Here is a 17709-nt window from a genome sequence, read left to right on the forward strand (position 1 = left end):
AACAAACAACAACAATAACAGTAACAGTAATAGTGATAGCAATGAACAGAGCAAAATAGCTACCAAATACAGCAGTTTGAAGCACGATGTACAAAACCACGAGTGCACCGCGCTCCCGCGCCAGGAAAATGTGACCTGCCAGGATGTGACCTCCGCATGGTATCTGAATAACCCGGCTAGAGCTCCCCCCCACTGCTGGGGAAACTTAACCCTATCCTGGTTAAACCAGGACAAATTCTTATCTGGAAAATGCAATGACAAAGTACTTAGAAAGGGACCCAAAGTGCTCTAGTATTATCAGTGCCATCACAGGAAAGCTAAGACTTACTATGACAACAGCTAGCTAGCACGAGAATTCTGCTTTCCCCCAACACTAACGCATCTGAGAGGGGAAACTGATTGCAGATGATAGAGGAAGTGAAGGGCATAAATTTAGTCATATGCCTAAATCTTTGACAGATTGAGGCCAAGAAAGATTATATTGAGACCATCAGTTCCTTTCCTTTTCTCCCCACCCACCTCCCAGTGCAGGCTCCTTTCAATTATGCCTTCTGTGACACTTAAACAAAACCTGTTGATTTAATAAAAAGCCCGCTTCCCCTGCACAGTTGAAGCTCATCTCCCCTTCACTTTCATCAAGGATGAGAAAGATGGAGAAAGGCACTCCTGTCTAAGCGGGAGTTTAGCTTTGGCAGTCTGAACAGCCCTCAGGAGGCGTGTTCTTTCACTTCACTGATGACAAATAGGGCATAGATAGATCTCCTGGCCCAAGTGCCAAGCTGAATGTCCAGGAAAGGCGGTATGAACGCTACCTGGAAAAAGCTGTCTGGACTAGAACATAACAACAATAGCCAAGACTAGGGAATAACAGTCAGAAGAGTACACAGGTGTATCCTGGTCTTACCAGCCTGCCCATCCCTGCGGCCAGACTTTGTCGTGGCCCAAGTGGTTTCTACAGTTATTCTCTGGCAGTGCTGAGATGTGGTTAGAGATTGTGGTTGCCGTCTTTCATCCCAACTGAAAAAAAGCATGCAGCAGTCACAAAACAGCAAGAACCTTTTCCTTCTAAAGCTTTTCCTGCCGATACCTCTGTTTCTCTGTGTCCAACTAGACAATCACAACTTAATTTGCAGGTGCATTTACTCTCCACAACTTTAACTGATCCCTGGCAGAGCTGTTGGTTGCCCATCTTTGGTAGGAAACAAAAACCTTCAGTGCCTTAGTTCAGACATTTCAAATAAACTCCACAAATTAGTAAACATTTAGAATCTAGTCCTTGATTATTGCTTAGGATTACAAGCCAGTGAAGATAAAGTAGGTGTTAAGAGGTGAATCATCTTTTTTCCATGCCATAAGTTCTATTCTGCAGAGAGTTTGTAAAAAAGGAAAAACCAGGTAATTGATTCAAACTATTAGGTATGTAAAAAAGCTAAAAATCTCATTTCAAATACACTGTCCTTTGCTCCCATCCACTCTACCTTGTACCTAAGTATTTGGCTCAGTGTACTGCTGCTTATCTTTAACTATCAAACTTAAATATACAAAATGTAATTGAAAAACAGGCAAGTTAACAACCCAGAGATTGAGAATTACTGTTCATCATCATAAAAATGATTGTAACAAGTGACAGAGCATTTGGTAGAGAGAACTTGGTAGAGAAAAGCCTTTGTTCCTGACTGCTCCCCCACAGACAATTACCCTCATGTATGTAAACTACTGGTTTTGCTCGGCTGAATGTCTTCACTTTTTTTTCCAACTCAGCATTTTTATATGGACCTTCATAATGCCATCAGGAGGGAAGTAACAGCTTCAAAACAAGCACTTTGAAAGACAGTAACAGAATGGCTGACAATTACAAAAGACTCTCTCTTCCTTATTCAGCACTACCACATCTGAAGAGGAGGAGAAACTGGTTCTCCTATCAGTACTCAGCTGCATGGAGGTTTTTCACTTGCATTGGTCTGTATTCCCAGAGTTTAAATGCTGACATGAAATTCCCATGGATATTAATGATTATGAATCAGATAAGAACAGGGAACCAGACTTTCTATGTCTGTATGTGGAAGGGGGAAAAAAAGCATCTCTCTGAACTGTTCTAGCTAGACATACATACCTCCAAACCAGACAAAACTGGCTTACTCCTCTAACCCAGGAGGGAACACACAGTGTCCATCAGAGGCTAGAAAGGTCACAGAGCTTCTATTTTCCTTCTTCCAAACTAGTCCACAGATGGGAATCGGTGCAAAACAGAAACACACCACACCTTTGGTTTTGCTCCTCAATCACCTTCAGTAGCAGGGAAGTGTATGTCTGAAAGAGCATTTAAGCACAGAGTTAAGTCCAAACACCACAACTAATCTAGAGTTAAGACTTTAGTACTTGAACAACTGTCATGGTCCACTCGGTGGACTCGTGATGGTTCGTTTGCTACGATCTCGAAAGTGCAAAATTAAGGTGACCAACACCAAAGGGGATAGCATCAATCAAACAGTGAAACTTTATTGGTTTGCCTGTGAAGAGGCACGCGATAGTTAGAGATGGGTAAAAAAAAGGAGAAAAGTAAAGTAAAGTTTAGAGAGAAGAGGGAGAGAGGTTATAGCTCCCACCGCTGATCTCACGACGTCCTAACGGTCCCGGGTCCAGCTGATGCTGCGTCGTCGATCGTCATGGTCCTTGCTGGGGAAGCTTCCAATTTTTGTTGTCCAGAAGTCATCTTTTATGCTTAGTAACACACCTTGCTCCTCCTCTGCCTCAGGGGTCTCCGCCCTTCTCAGAATTCAATTATCATATCTCCACCCCTCTCGAGCAAGGCCATCGCGCGTGCGTGGGGGGGGGGGGTGTCCGAGGTGTGGTCAGTCTCGGAGGCGGGTAACCTTCAACCAGGAGGTGTGTTTTGGTATTATAATGAAGCAAAGTTCATCTGAGGTTCATGATTTCTTCATCGGTGTTATGGCAACAGTCGCGATCCATCTTTTTGACAATGGCTATGCAATTATCTCTAACAGCTCCGGCTAGGCCCAGGTACCGAACAATAGCACAACACTCTTTGTACTGCACGGCTCAGGCACCAAAGAACAGCACTGCACTGCCTGCACCACACGGGTCAGTGCTCAGGAGAACAGCACAGCACTGGCTGTGCCACACAGTTCTGCATTCAGGAGCCTTTGCACCACATTCCGTTCCAGGGGTTGGCAGCTGCGCTCCAAACAGGCCGTTGTCGGGTACCTCACTGTCCATGTCCCTGATGACAATGTTGAGACAATGCTGATCTTCTGACCGACTCTTACAACAACATGACTTTGCTTTCTGATAGATAAAACAAACATTTGCTTAGGTTTTTGATGCTGAACAACATTTAATATGTCCTTGTGAAATTAAGCTGAAACCACAGACAATAAAACTCAAATGCTAATCTTTTTAAAAATACCTTTTTTATCCATGTTTGCAAAGAATCAGAGTCTTGTGTAGGAAGGGGCTGTGCTATAAATGACAAATGTGTTCCTAAAGGCTCCAATTACCGAGTAACAAAGAAGGGAAATAACCAAACATTATGCTAACATTGGGTTGGTTTGCCATAGTTACATCCTCTGATGTTTCTGTGACTGGTGACCTTTCAGAATAAATACTACAGGGAATAGTCTGTTCTGTGAAATGCATTTCATTTTGTTCAAGAGGCCAATTTAGTGCTTTCAGGTTTTCACAAGGTCAATACAATCTATGTACACACAAAAAAAGAAAAACAGAACTACACAGACTTCTGTCTTTTCATTAGATACACTGTGAAAAAACCCCAAAACAATGGAAAGGAACTTCCAGGATCTCTCCCACACAGAAGGCAACTTGCATTTCACTGCAGGAACCTTAGTGTCACCAAAATCTTTGTTTTCTTGCAATAAAACATAACTAATACACACTTGGTCTAATGGGAATTTAAGACTCAAAGAGATCATCTAGGTCATCGAAACAAGTTCTTTGAATCAATGATTAACCTGAAAGGGTCTAAGAAACATATATGCCAAGTACCACAGAGCATAGATGATGTTCTATTATCTCACAACGTATGACTGAACACCTTGGGACCAAAGCATTATTTTGACACACATAAACTCCTAATTATACACATTTATCATTCTTTTTAACCCAGAATGGTAAAACAGACTCCTTGATCTCATGAACACTGCTAATCAAATTTGCTGTATTTATCCTTAATTTTGACAGAGAAGTCAGATAAAGAAGCCTCAGAGTTACTTTGGTGCCAGACATTTCACACACAGGAAAAGAAAACAAAAGCATTGTGTAACTCCTGTACAACAGGAGACAGAGATACCTTTTTTGTTTACAAAACCTCTGTATATCCACTGAAAACAGAACTGATAGTGCTAAGACATCAACCCCTCATACTTTTTGTCTGACTGCTCTATATGTGGCAAGCACCAACTGATTTGCGTTTCCTCCCTTTATAAAATTTACTTAAAATACCAAAGGAGACATCTATCTTAATTTCATTTCCTCTTAGAAGGGAAAAAAAAAAAAAAAAAAAGAAAGAAAAAAAAGAAAGAGAACAAGCACACAAACCAGACAGGAAGGTACAGCTACCCCTGCTGCAGTGGTTATGAGGCATCAGTGGTCATGGATTGCAAGTGAGAAAATCCCCACAAATTACATGACATGATCTAGTCTCCATTCACAAGCACAGCTGCAATCTAGCATAAGCTGGAATTGATACGCCTGACCTAAAATCCTAAACCAAGAAAAGCTGCCTGATTTATGACCTCCTTATTATTGCCAGTTTTCAGTCCTTAGATCCTCCCAGAACATATAAACTAAACAACGCACACATAAACCAAGTAATTTTTAGCATGGATTAATTCCCACATTTTGAAGCAAATGCAAACAGCACTGGATAGACACATCATGACTGTTTTCATAGGAGTAGCAAAAACTACCTAATCAATTAAAACATTAAAAAAAAAAAAATATGAATTTCCTGCAGAGAGAAATAGGCTGGAACCCTACTTTCACTGAATGAGAAAGTCTGTGGTTAAAACATAAAAAAAATATTCTCTGCCCCTATTAAATTTGATTGTAAGCAGACTGATTTCAGTCACAGCACAGACTGGCATAAGGAAAAAGGAAGAAGACATAGTTCTACATTTAAATACTTTGCACTAATGTAGTGCTCTGTACCCACAGGTCTTCAGACACTTCATAAAGTGTGAATAACTGCTCTTCTCATCTCCCATTTAAAGAAACAAAAGCAACAATGCTAAAACAAAAAGTAGTGAGAGAGCTGAGAAAGGACTTGCAGACAGGTCTCACCTCCAAACCGAAACACGTATTTGGATCAGTTTGACCCAAAATGAAAATTAAAATATCCATGCCCCCCAACTGGAAAATTCAGCTGCAGTATTCCAGAGTCATTCTCCGATTTTTAGCTCATTTGCCAAGGCAGGATCAGTGCTGACATGGAAATATGAAAGACTTCTGTTTGAAAAAATCAGAATATCCTGATTTTCTTAAAAGGATTTTCCATTTTTCTCAGCCAGTCACAGATTCAGGAAACACCTTCAGTTCCTGAGAAGTTGTATTCTCAGCAAAATTGGCTATTAATTTGCGTTGGTCGATTAGCAGTCAAACCTACATTTCATCAGACAGAACATGCTGTCTTCTATTTGATATGGCAGAGCCCTGGAAAGACTCCTCCTTCATGCTGTTTATTGAAAACAGGATCCATTTAGGTATAAAAACCAAACAAACAAGCAAAAAAAACCTCTTGCAGTTTCAGCAAGTTAACTCATAGGTACTGGCTTCCTTTGTTGAAGCACCTTGAGCCTATTAGAAACATACACCTTCACTGACATCTTGCTGTTCTGCTTGGGAAATTCAGCAAAAAGCTACCTATTTATCTTTGCATGTACATCCACGTAAGTTATGTCAGCTGGCTGTCACCAGTGTGACCAAAGTTCTAGGCACACAGGTTACTGACCTCAAAACACGCTGTTTGAAGTCCTTGTTTGACATAATTTGTGTTATTCTCTACGTCAATAGCTATTTCATCTGTTGTCTACTATATTTACAACTGAACAAAATAAAGAGAATAGAAACTATTACTCAATGCAGTTTTCCTTAGACATTCTCCTGTCTCACTACAGGAATAATTTCAGCTATGCTAGCAAATATCCTACCTTTTAAGAATATGGATGTATAGGTATCTGCAATGAACATGAATAATTTCTAATGTTATTAAAAACTCAAAACTTCCAATTTAAGAATCATAGTTGAGAAACACGAACACCTCACAAAAATGTGCCTGACTTTCCTCTTCATTACTTCAGCTGAAAATCATTCAGAACTACTACAATAAAATCATGCTCCATATTTTCACTGCACGATGAACATGCAACGTGGAGGTAGTATCTGACTTTTTTTAGGGAAGAGTGTACGTATAGCCAAATGAAACTGCGTTCCCAGCAACCAATAACACTGAACTTTGATATGAATTAATGATACAGAGGAAGGGCAGGAACAAAGGGAACTGGGGGGCAAAGGGGAAGATAAGCAACAGACTTGCCTAAAAAGAGGCCAGAAATCCCAAACTTGTGGTCTGTGTTCTCTTCCCATCAGAGGCAGGCATGGGCATTAGCTGTGGTTTCAACAGATCAGACCTGCATTGTGATATTCCCTTACAAACTGCAGCCAAGGAGGAGGGGCAGGGCAGGGAGAAAAAAAGAAAGAGAACAGAGACAGAGGGTTACAGCCAACAATACAATATATCCATCCCAAGCAAAGATGGCATGGATCTTCCATCATCCCCATGTCAATGTTCTCAATAATATTCATCAAACAATTTATTAAGAATTCTGAGGTGAAAAGTTTGTTCATAGGAATGTTCCTGTGATGAGGCTTTAATAAATCACAGTTCCTGTATGGAAAGAAATACAGACCACATTAGACTTCCCTTGTCAAAGTTCACTGCTGAGATTCTTGGTGGCCACAGCTGCTTTAGACACCCAGTAGCTACTACAGCATTCACCTAAAACTGAAACCAAAACATCAGATAAGAAAAATTAGCATGTGTAACACATACTCAAGCAGCACTGTGGCATAATTTGCAGCGTATAGCTACATTTGTTATACCTGAAATCAAGCCTCATGTTTATTTGTAACAGCAATAGCCATCTGATTAAAAAAATAATAAAACTATAGCATCTATTTCTGAATCATTTGTCTTGGATAATTAATTTGCCAAGAGCATGAGTCACCCAGTTAGAAATGAGTTAGAAAATTACTCATTTCTAACTTTATACTAATATTATCCTTAAAATAAAAGGATTCCTCCCTTACCCCTAAATTGTTGCATGTTTTGTTTCTTTTCACAATGCCAAAATCTGCTTTATACAGAATTTTTGGATTGTTGGAATAATTATCTTAGGTTTATAACGCCATTCACCCAGAAAGATCTTACGGTGCTTTATAAATGTCTGTGTATTCTTCAGTGCACCCCCATACATGATGCAGTACATGACAGTACTTGGCAACACTATACAAAAGCACCTGACTGGAACTGCAGTCAGATCCTATAATCTGTTGAAACAGCAAAGGGAAACTCAGATGCACAAAACTGAATTACTAACAACAGAATTTTGCTGTTTACAGCTCAGTTTTTGCAAAATGGGGTTTAGTCTGACTACAGAGGGTCAGATCAGCCAGTGCTTGGTAACACTCATCATTTCAGTGGAAACCTTTCAATTTCTTCAGATTTCAGCTGTGAGCAAACTTTCAGTAAGGAAGCCTGGCCTGCTTCAAAACTCTTCTCATCCTTGGCTGCAGCATGTTGTGACAACATCAGGGCAGCATTAAATGGAGAACTTTATGCTGAACAACATTTGGAAATACTCTCTCTAACTCTGCAAGTCTGGATATGCCCAAAGGCTGCAATCCAGCCAGCCTCCTGCATATTTGACTCCTTGCTGAAAAATTGCCAGAGATGCAACTTCAGAAGCAATTTAGCCAATCTAAGACTGCCTAATAGATGAGAAGCAGCCCTGCTCTTTTGTCCCACCAGCATTTCTGCCTGCTCTTCTGCTGTCCCAGCACCTGTTTGGCCACATGGATCTACTTGCTGATTTGGCTGAAAATAATGGTATAAAAACATGTTTAAAAAACTAGCTGCTCATTAATCAACCCTTTGAGAAGCAACAGAGACTTCATGAGTTTTCATCATCTTTCATCTGCTGGTCCACTTTCAGGGAAGAAGACTGTGCTTCTCTTCAAGGACTGCAAAGAACACTGTAGTCCCATCGCATGGCACAAATACAGGCTCTTCTTTTCAGGAGTATGACTTCATTCTATGCAGGGCAGATGTCTAGTGTGTATTAAGCTCCCTGCCTTCTGTTTTTCCTACACGATGGGCAATGGCCAGCCTGAAATACTACTAAAATATAAGCTTACAAAAGAAAAAAAAAGGAAGACGAGCTCAGACCAAAACAGGAAATGCCCTGGGCCATTTGTTATTGTCAAAGAGCCATTATTTTCAAGTCCTTTAAAGATGTGACTGGTTAAGAAATTTGTTTTCTAGATGTTCATTCCTTGCCCTTTTATCATGCTTTAGGATAACTGTGTTACCCAATATTAGACATTAAATTTAACATCTAAACTAAGAGGCTAGAAAGCAAGGTTCCTCCAGGGGGCAATTCAGGTTATGGTTATATTGCTTAGCTGTACCATGTAGCATAACTGGAAAGAACAAGAGTTTAACTTAGGCCTGAAACTAGTCTGAGCATTTCTCACCACTGGCTCTACAGGAAGCCCAAGTTAAAACATCTGAAGGTCAGTGGCATGACTATCCCACTCCAGTCACATCTTCACTTAAGTTCAAGGAGAAGCCCTGAGTGCCCAAAACCATGATGACATTCCGAGGAATGGTACATAACATCAGACAATGGCACTAGTTTCTGAGGTCAAGACAGACAGTTGACACTTGCCAAGGATAAAAGAAGCTCTGTCTTGGGTGTCAGAGCCAGAAAGATGAGTAATACTACACTGAAATACTGTAATGGCTGCACTGTAACATATCCTGCTCCTTGGATTTAGCCCATGTTACATGAGCAGTAAGCTTCTTGCTCTTGAACCACATCTTTTTGAGGCACCTTATATTTTTGAGACACAGAAGTGTCCAGTCTTGTGGCTTCTACACAGAACTATATATATATATATATATATATATGTACACACACACCCCCCTTTAGTGGAGATCTGCCGACGCGGAAGTCTCGGACACAACTTAGACGACCAATGTGATCAAGTTGATGCCACTTTATTAAAGGTTACACAGCAATTTATACTCTATCTCAAACTTCACGCGCCGCTATCTTATTGCTAATAGGCTAAAGCTACTTGTTCACGCGCCCTTTTGCCCCCTATGATTGGTCCCGGTGTGGCGTCCACGCGATGCTCTCCCCCCAGGTAGACCCCCTGTTTTCGACATTCCAACATCTTTATCTCTTGGGAAGGAATGTAGTTTCTCAGGCCGTCTCGGCCTTGTTTTTGTCCTTGAACACAGCTGCAGCTTGTTGTTACAGTGAGGCCCCTCGGTTTGGATCGCTCATAATATGTCCGTTATTTTCCAGCCATTCCACAGAGATCTTTCAGTTTCTTCAGCTATCAGATAAATATCTGATATTTATTTAGATATATCTTGGTATCTTGGCCAGTTTCCCCATTTCAGAATTGCATGACTCTAGATATGTATTGACTTCATGTTCCAATTTATTTATCTTGGTAAGCTTCTAGTAAGAGGACAGCAACAGTTGAGAATGTAACGAGCAACAGAATGCCTTTGGTAAAGTTTTCTGGGCTGTTCTGAGGGCTCTGGGACCATTAGACAGCTGTTTACAGCCTCTGTTTTACATAACACTACAAAAGAAGAAACAGTATTCTCAAAAAAGTAATCCTAAGGATTAAAGCTTGAATTTCTTACACCATGAAGAATTTCCATAAGCAGCGTGGAACTGAAATAAAACTTCTGAAACCTCAGTTGAAATAAAATTCAAACATATGTTTCATTTCAGGAAAGTCAATCCTGAGATTTTTACCTTTAAATTATGGTTACCCATGTTGGTATTTACACAGCTCTGTGGATGATTGAAAAAGAATCAACAACACATGGAGAGAAATAGTTTTACTAGTAAGATTTGGAATTCATGCCCAGCCCTTAACCTGGAGGTTACAAGCTAACATACTGTCTGCAAAAAAAAATAATTAACATCATGTATGGCAAAAAGTGCAAAACAGGCCTAGTCCCAGACTTAGAGATAAAAAGACATTATGCAAATATTTGCAGAACATAGGCATAGGTTTAGAAATTAAAAAAAAAAAAAAAAAGAAAAAGAAAAAAGGGGACATTTTAGGGAACCAAACAATATTTGGATACACAGTTCAAACACCCTTCATGAAATATAAGCAGCACATATAAAAAACATTTTCTGAAGTAGCCAGTGTTCCTGTACTGTATCTGTCCTTCTGCATTAACCATACCACTCTATTTTTATGTCCAAAGGATGTAACCTTGAAACCCATAGGAAAACTAAGATGGCTGTGTGAAAACAGCGGCAAAGCTCATACTGACTTCTCTAAGTACAGGATTCGATTTATTATTCCAGCTGTATAGCTATTTCTAACAGTATGTCCTGAGACATCGGTAGAATGTCGACTAGGAGAGAAGAATATTACACACCTAGTTGATACCAACCATCACTCTTTCTGCTTGTGCATTCTATGGCAAGGTTTTCAGTTATGTGATTACCAGTAACTCAAAAATGCCTGGTTTACATGATTCAGCATGATCACAACCCAAAGTGAGACAGTGTACCGGCTCTGGCTGGGATGGAGTTAATTTTCTGGGGCACATCACAAATGCCCCAGAAACTATATTTAGCAACCAGTTCTACGGAAAAGCCATCTATGCAGACTTTTCTTAAAAATAAGACAGCACACAATTTAAGAGCAGTCATCTTTTCTTGTATAAATACACTTTCACAAAAAAACCTTTGACCGTATATTTTTTAAACAATAGTTTTACTATTCACAACATGTATCTTAAATACCTGATAGCTAAGCTATTTGCTACATGACTATGAATCAGTCAGACAAAACAGACTGAATGTTTTGACATTTGACAACAAATTGCATCAGACATTGACACTGACAAACAAAATGAATCAAACAGACAAAACATTTACAGGACAAATACTTGTGTCACAATGTGAAAACAGTTCTTACCATTTTCTCCAACGGAGGCCACTTTTGCTGTTACATTGACTACTGTGATACTGTGTTGTTTGGCCTGATCAGCCAACTCCTGTCTAAATGCTTCAGCCCCTTTCAGCAATAAAGAAGTAAAATACTTAGCTATCACTGGTGGTCTTACAGCATCTGTGCCAGAGTTACAGAAAGACCCTAGAAAACGCAGAAGAAAAATAAAAGTTGGGTTTTTTTCCCCTCCAGTTAGTAAAGCTTCAGTTTCCTCTGGTAGTAAAACATATAAATATATATATATGCACATACATACACAAAATATTTCTCAATTATTATTCATCTTGAGAGTCTATTAAATTTTACTCCAGATTGGCAGTTTAAATGAGTAGGGTATGTCACAGAAACATTTAAGAAACATACTTTATCATCATTTATGCTGTGATGATGTTAAAAAGCTCCTGTGAGGTTAAGAATGCACTGTATTAGGCAAACATGAGTACAACTGTGCTAATGGAAGGCCCTAATGATCCTGCCTTGAAAAGCTTCCTAATCATAGTAACAAAAGATTTAAATGGATGGATGGATGGATGGATGGATGGATGGATGGATGGATGGATGGATGGATGGATGTAAAAAATATACAGCACACTAATACTGAAAAAAACTGCATTACTAATTCCTCAAAATATCCAAGCCATTCACTTATTTTAGTTGCTAGAGCCAGTATAGAACACTATTACTGTGAGGCACTTGGTTACACACGCTTCTTTAAGAGCTGTTCGAATTAAAGTGACCTGAGAACCTAAGTACACTCATACACTTGGTAAGCGTAATGATCCAAGACACACAATTATGTTTTCAGGTACATTTTTAAGCCTGTTGATGAGAGATAGAAGTTTCTGATTTCAAAATGCTAGATCTGACCTTCAAAACAGTAATCATTTATATTACGTATTGCAGAGAATAATCGATTTTGAAACTTTTTGGTTTAATTACAAGATTAAAAGGTTGGTTAAAGCTGAAATGATCTCTTTAGCTCATCAGAGAATTATGCAATAAATCAAAGGGTAGAATGAATAACCAGGGTGGAGGGAGAAACAGCAATAGCTTTTTTGTCTCAGTTGCCCTCTTTCCAAGGACTAAGTCTTGAGTTATTCAAATTGAACAACATACATCTTAGTAAATATAGTTCAAATCTTCTCCTATGTAAAACAATACAGCTCCTGCTCAAGGAGTAATACTATGTTTGCCATGTACATGCTTTCAAATGAAGCTATGAAGATTTGAAAATTATATGCTGAGCACATGTAGCACATTTTTATAACACAAAACCCTGTCATGGGACCAGGTGGCCTCAATGCATCTATGAAAAGCACACATGCAGCAGTACCTAAACATGCCTTAACACAACCATGCCTCCAGCTGTGAGCTCCCTGTCTCTTCTCTTCTCAGTGAATGACTTTAAACGACCACAGGGCAACAGGCAACCCCAACACCTTACTTGCCACAGCAGCCAGCCCTGGCGCTGGGAAGCCGCCAGAGGCCAAGTGTCAAGGCCCGAGTCCAGCACCAGGCGCTATGGCTTGCCTCCAGCAGCCCATCAGCGATCCCCTCCTTCCTCCCCAGGCCCCCGGCTGGCTATTTCACACTGCCATGTGCTGCTCAAGCCCCCTCTTTGCCGGTGGGTCTGGGATTCATTTTCCAGACTGTATTTTATGCTTCCAGAGCACCTCAAGGGAGCGGCCTCATGACCATCGGCCAACTCCTTCCAGTGCCGGTTTCCTCCCACCCCGCCCGAACTCCCGCAATTACTCAGTTAACCAAATTACCCACGAAACAGCCGCAGCATTTGGAGGCCGGCGGCTGGCAGAAAGCCCCTGCCCCCGGGGAAAGGGCCCCGACTACAGATACCGCCGGGGCCGGCTGCGGCTCCGGCCCCACACCGCCGCGGGGCTCCAGCCAGCCGCCCCCCACCCTGCAGGGCCGGACCCCGCCTGCTCCCGGCCGGGGACGCCCAGCCCCGCTCGGATCTCCCGGGCCTCGACGCCGTCACCTGCCCCCGGGGCGATGCCTCCCGAGCTGGGGAGCGCCCGCGGCAGCCCCCGGGCCGAGCTGCGCTGCCAGGCCGGGCGCCTTCTGCCGGGGCTGGGCGCGAGGGCCCGGCGGGGTCGGGGCGGCGGCGGGTGGGCTGTGGCCTCGTTTCGCGCCGAGGCGGCTTCCGCCAGCGCTGCCGGGCCAGCGGGGCCGGTGGGGCCTTGGCGGTGGGGCCGAGGTGCTACGGCTGGACGTTACGGCGGGCCTCGCGCTCCGGGCCCCGTCACCTTGTCTCCCGTCGTTAATTTGACATAAGTTCAGGTCCCTTTGAAGGAAGAGACGCTGTGCTGGCCGACTGACACCGGACCACAACGTGAATATCGTCTGCTTGCCAGTGACTGCCTCTGCGCCCCTCGGTTCAAGGGAAGGCTTGAACGTATGCACGCTGATGCACAACAATTACACGGACAAACTCAAGTCATTTTTCTCTTAAGTTTGTGCCTTTAAAGCTAATCTTGAGCAGGAAACAAGCAAATAGTTGAAGAATTGAAAGTCAGCCGTGGAAAAAATATATTGGATGAACTGGGAAATGTGAGACTGAAGAAGCAGCTTATTGTTTAAAAGAGATAAAGGAAAATATACCTATATCAGTAAAGAAAAATGCACAAATCAACAGCCTGCAAAGTCATGAGTTCACAAAATCAGCTGTATATGACTTAGAAATAATGTCACCTGAAGGCAACTGATGGCACGGGGCCAACGAGGGTACCACTATATAGGTTCAAATTAAAGGCAGTGTGAAATGCACCCACAGGACTGTGCAAATCACAAGATAAATGACACGCACTGCCCTGAAAGACAGGTGAAAAGGGGCTGATATGGCAGACTACCAAGAAGGTAACGCAGCACACCATTTTCCTCCAAGGCACCTCTGTGACAAGGAACGGGAGCTTTCCTGCCAGTCAGCTCCAAACAAGCCCTGCAGAAGAAGGACTCTCCTCCAACCAGGATGGGAAGGCAGCGCTGTCAGGGCACAGGGAAGCGCAGCAGAACCAGGAGTGCTGAGGGGAAACTGAAGTGCTTTGTCAATTCCCCGGGGAAGATGAGTTGAGTACAAAGACGCTGAAGCCAGTTCTGGTTTGGCTGCTGCTCAGATGTGCTGAAGGATGCTGGGCCAAGTCCCAGAAGTGTTGACTGTGTCTCTAATTTCTTCTGACAGCAGTGTAAAAGCTACCCGAGATACGCTGTCTCAGAGGGCATCATCTCATCACTCTGATGAGGAGACTATCCACAACTTTTCAATCCTGTCCCAAATATAAGGAGCATAAGTTTCTAAGGGTAATGACAAGAGCTGTAACAAGTAATTCATAAAAAAAATATTTTCCCCTTGCAGAGTGGCACCCTTGCTCCACAAGTTATAGAGGATTTAAAAAGAAACATAATCAAATTTCAGGAGCTAATGAGTTAACACTTTTGGCAGCAGATATTTTTGTTGCAACTGGCTGTCCTTGCACAAACTACTTTAAGGAGAATATATTGGTGAAAAGCCATATAGGTTATTTACATAGATAGAGTTTCATCATCTCCCACTCCAAAACAGGCTGGGTTGGTTATGCTGATGTAATGTTTTCTTTATCATGGTTTGTGTGAGGCTAGGAGCACATGTTAGATTGTGTTTTGCTCTTTTAGTATGTTGATGGTAGTCCTTTGAGATACTAGTTTAAATTACGCAGCATGTGCAGTATTTTAAAATCAGTTTCAGAAATCTAATATTCAAACAAAACCAAAATACTGCTTGTACTATGAGCTTTGTTATGCCCCAAGTTCTGCAGGAAACAGCACCCAACATTTTTAGGAATATACCTTGAAAAATATTCCGAGAAGATCTTCAGTTTTCCTTTTCAACAAGTAGAAGAGAACAACTTGCAGGTTTGCTCGCAGGAGCTAGTTTTCCCCTTTATTTGAGAAGCATTCTCAGTCCCTTCCTGGTATGAAAAAGGTGGTTTGGCATTAGGTTGGTTCAGTAGTTTGAATTCACTGTTCTGTTCAGGATAGAAACTAAAATACTTTTTAAAAAGTTAGCCTAAGTCTTAAAGAATGTCTACAAGAGCTTTTCGGTTTTGTTTGGCAAGCAATTTCAAATCCAAAATCGCATCACTTTCTGCTGTTAAAACACACCGACTCTTGCAACATGGCCTGCATCTGAACTGAAATCAAGCACACATCTCTTACTGATATGACACAACCTCTGTTTAACGAAAGATGGGATATAATCTTAAAGACAACTTCATCAAAGCAGCTGATACAGGATCTGTGTAGAATTATTCTTTTACAGAATTGCTTGCACTAGCTGGCATTTTCTTCAAATGAAAGACAAACGTTTGTTTTTGGTAGTTACTGACTACTTTCAAGTTACTTTTCCTTTTATTTCAATTTAAAACAGGCAGACATTCTTTATTAAAGTTCAAAGAATTCCTGTCTGAGTCTAAAGAGAAACTTATGGTGATTTTTGTTACCTAAATCCGTACATTTCCATACCCTGACATTCTAGAAAAGGATGATCTGTTTGGCATTATGATACTGTTTTGAAAATGAAGCCAAAGGATTTCTCTTACTGATGTTTAAGAAATTAAATCCCTATCATGCAAACCTGGTACCAAACAGTAATTTCCACCTGGGGAAAGTTTTAAACAAAGATACCTTACAAAGTGTTTTCTACAGCTGTCACTCTGTCAGTATTGTAATCCAGGATGAGGAACAAGACAGCCTGAATTTAAAATTGGAGTTTCCCAATTGTGCTGATCCCTGCTCCGATATAGGGCATCTGCAGCTTGAGCACGTCACCTGGCCTCTTCCCTTTCACTGCCTGCAAACAGTGATTATATACAGACTGCAAAGCCTCAGCTTGCCTCTCAGCCTGCAAAACGCCTGTGGAAACAGCATCACTTTCATCACCCAGAGTATCGACAAGCTCGAACTTACATACATCCTTCTGCCAGACCTGAGGGACCAAAGCCCGGGCACTGCAGACGGCGAGGCAGGCAGGTGAGGGCAGGCTGCGGGGCAGGCCCGGCGAGGCCAGGGCGCCTTCCCGGGGCAGTCGAGGTCGTGCTGCCGCTGAGAGGGCGGGCCCTGGCGGCTCTGGGTGCCTGCAACACAGAAGCCTCAGAGAACACCCCTCGCAGCGCAGCGCGCCCCCATTGCGAAGCCCAGACGCCGCCTGAGAGGAAACCTCCCCCCCGCCCCGCCAGCCGGGCCGCCCGGCCCGGCGCGTGCCCCCCGGCGTGCCCCCCCCCCCGACTACATTTCCCGCCGAGCCTTTCGCCGCGGCAACGTCCGCCCTCCCTCGCCGGCGGTCGCGTGACGGCGCCGCGCTCTGCCATTGGTCAGATTTGAAAAGAATCGCGGCCGTGCCTGTTAGTTTTGTTGGTGAGTCGCAACGGTTGCTAGGGCCGCTCGGCAGAGCCGAGCGGCTCTCGCCTGGCGGAGGTCGGTGGCTGGGCTCGCTCAGCCTGCCGTGCGCTCTCCGGTAAGGGGTTGTGGGGCTGTCGGGCTGCCGACCGCTCGCTAGAGGAGGGAAGGAGGAGGCGGTTTCGACCTCGGGGTCGCGGAGCTGGGAAGCGGTGCTGGGGGGTCTGTGTGGCGGGCGGTGCTGAGGCCTCTTCCCCTCGCTTCTCCCCTGGCACTACGGTGGGTGAAAAGTTGTGGAGCGGGGGACGTGTGTGTGAAAACTTTTAGGTACTGCTGAGGGGCGTGCAAGTCACGGGTAGCGTCCAGGGCTATGACCAGGCCATGCGGCAGTGTCCCGTAAGAACGGGAAAACACTGTGAAGCCTTGCAGTGAGAGATTGGTAATTGCGGAGGAAAACTTTTCTTTTAAATTTTTTAAAGTGTAAGTACTGATGCGTTATGTTTCTTTATAAGCTGCCAGCTGTGAGGTTTGGAGCCTTTTCAATCCTTGTGCTGTCTGACAGTGCTACAGGTTGTGTGTGTACCGTGACCAGGTTTTGCTTTGTGTGCCATTCTGGATACCCTTCTCTTAAGGTGTCTGCAGCTCTAAACTCTGTTGTCAGGATAAGCAGAATTACAATAACGTATCCCAGTATACAAGTACATTTTAGAGGCTACAGCCGGGCAGTATACCTGTTTACCCCAGAACATCAAAGGTAATTACAGTGCTGTATGACACAATGTGCAGACAGATGGACAGTTTGCATCTTGTGTTTTACATGCTATTAGTGGTTCAACCTGAATTATCTGAATGCTGGGCTCATATGAATGCTTTGAATTCCAGCTTTGCATACATAGCTTAATGTTTGTATTTTGCCCCTTAGGTAAAAAAGCACAGAGTGAGAGCATAATCTCGACAAATCACACTTTAAAATAAGCTTATATTTAAAACAACTAAACTGTCAGTTAC

The 17709-nt window shown here is 42.7% G+C and overlaps 3 long non-coding RNA genes across 4 annotated transcripts; all 3 read right to left on the bottom strand.

Annotated features, from left to right (window-relative positions):
• Positions 1-552: 552 nt before the first annotated feature.
• LOC141915929 (uncharacterized) lies at positions 553-11401 on the bottom strand. The gene is made up of 5 exons (XR_012621035.1): positions 11281-11401; positions 6945-7039; positions 6572-6690; positions 2114-2310; positions 553-1017 (listed from the first exon to the last, which is right to left on the bottom strand). It is a non-coding gene; the product is annotated as an uncharacterized LOC141915929 (long non-coding RNA).
• On the bottom strand, positions 2475-6095 carry LOC141915739 (uncharacterized). The gene is made up of 2 exons (XR_012621009.1): positions 5320-6095; positions 2475-3306 (listed from the first exon to the last, which is right to left on the bottom strand). It is a non-coding gene; the product is annotated as an uncharacterized LOC141915739 (long non-coding RNA).
• Positions 11402-11422: 21 nt separating the features above from the next.
• LOC141915930 (uncharacterized) lies at positions 11423-16430 on the bottom strand. 2 transcript variants are annotated; one of them, XR_012621037.1, is made up of 3 exons: positions 16273-16430; positions 15154-15275; positions 11423-11457 (listed from the first exon to the last, which is right to left on the bottom strand). It is a non-coding gene; the product is annotated as an uncharacterized LOC141915930 (long non-coding RNA). The 2 variants fall into 2 exon arrangements; XR_012621036.1 differs by lacking the exon at positions 11423-11457 and adding an exon at positions 14393-14594.
• Between the last annotated feature and the right edge of the window lie 1279 nt (positions 16431-17709).

The sequence above is a fragment of the Strix aluco genome, chromosome 27, assembly GCF_031877795.1.
Source record: "Strix aluco isolate bStrAlu1 chromosome 27, bStrAlu1.hap1, whole genome shotgun sequence".
NCBI classification, from domain to species: Eukaryota; Metazoa; Chordata; class Aves; order Strigiformes; family Strigidae; genus Strix; species Strix aluco.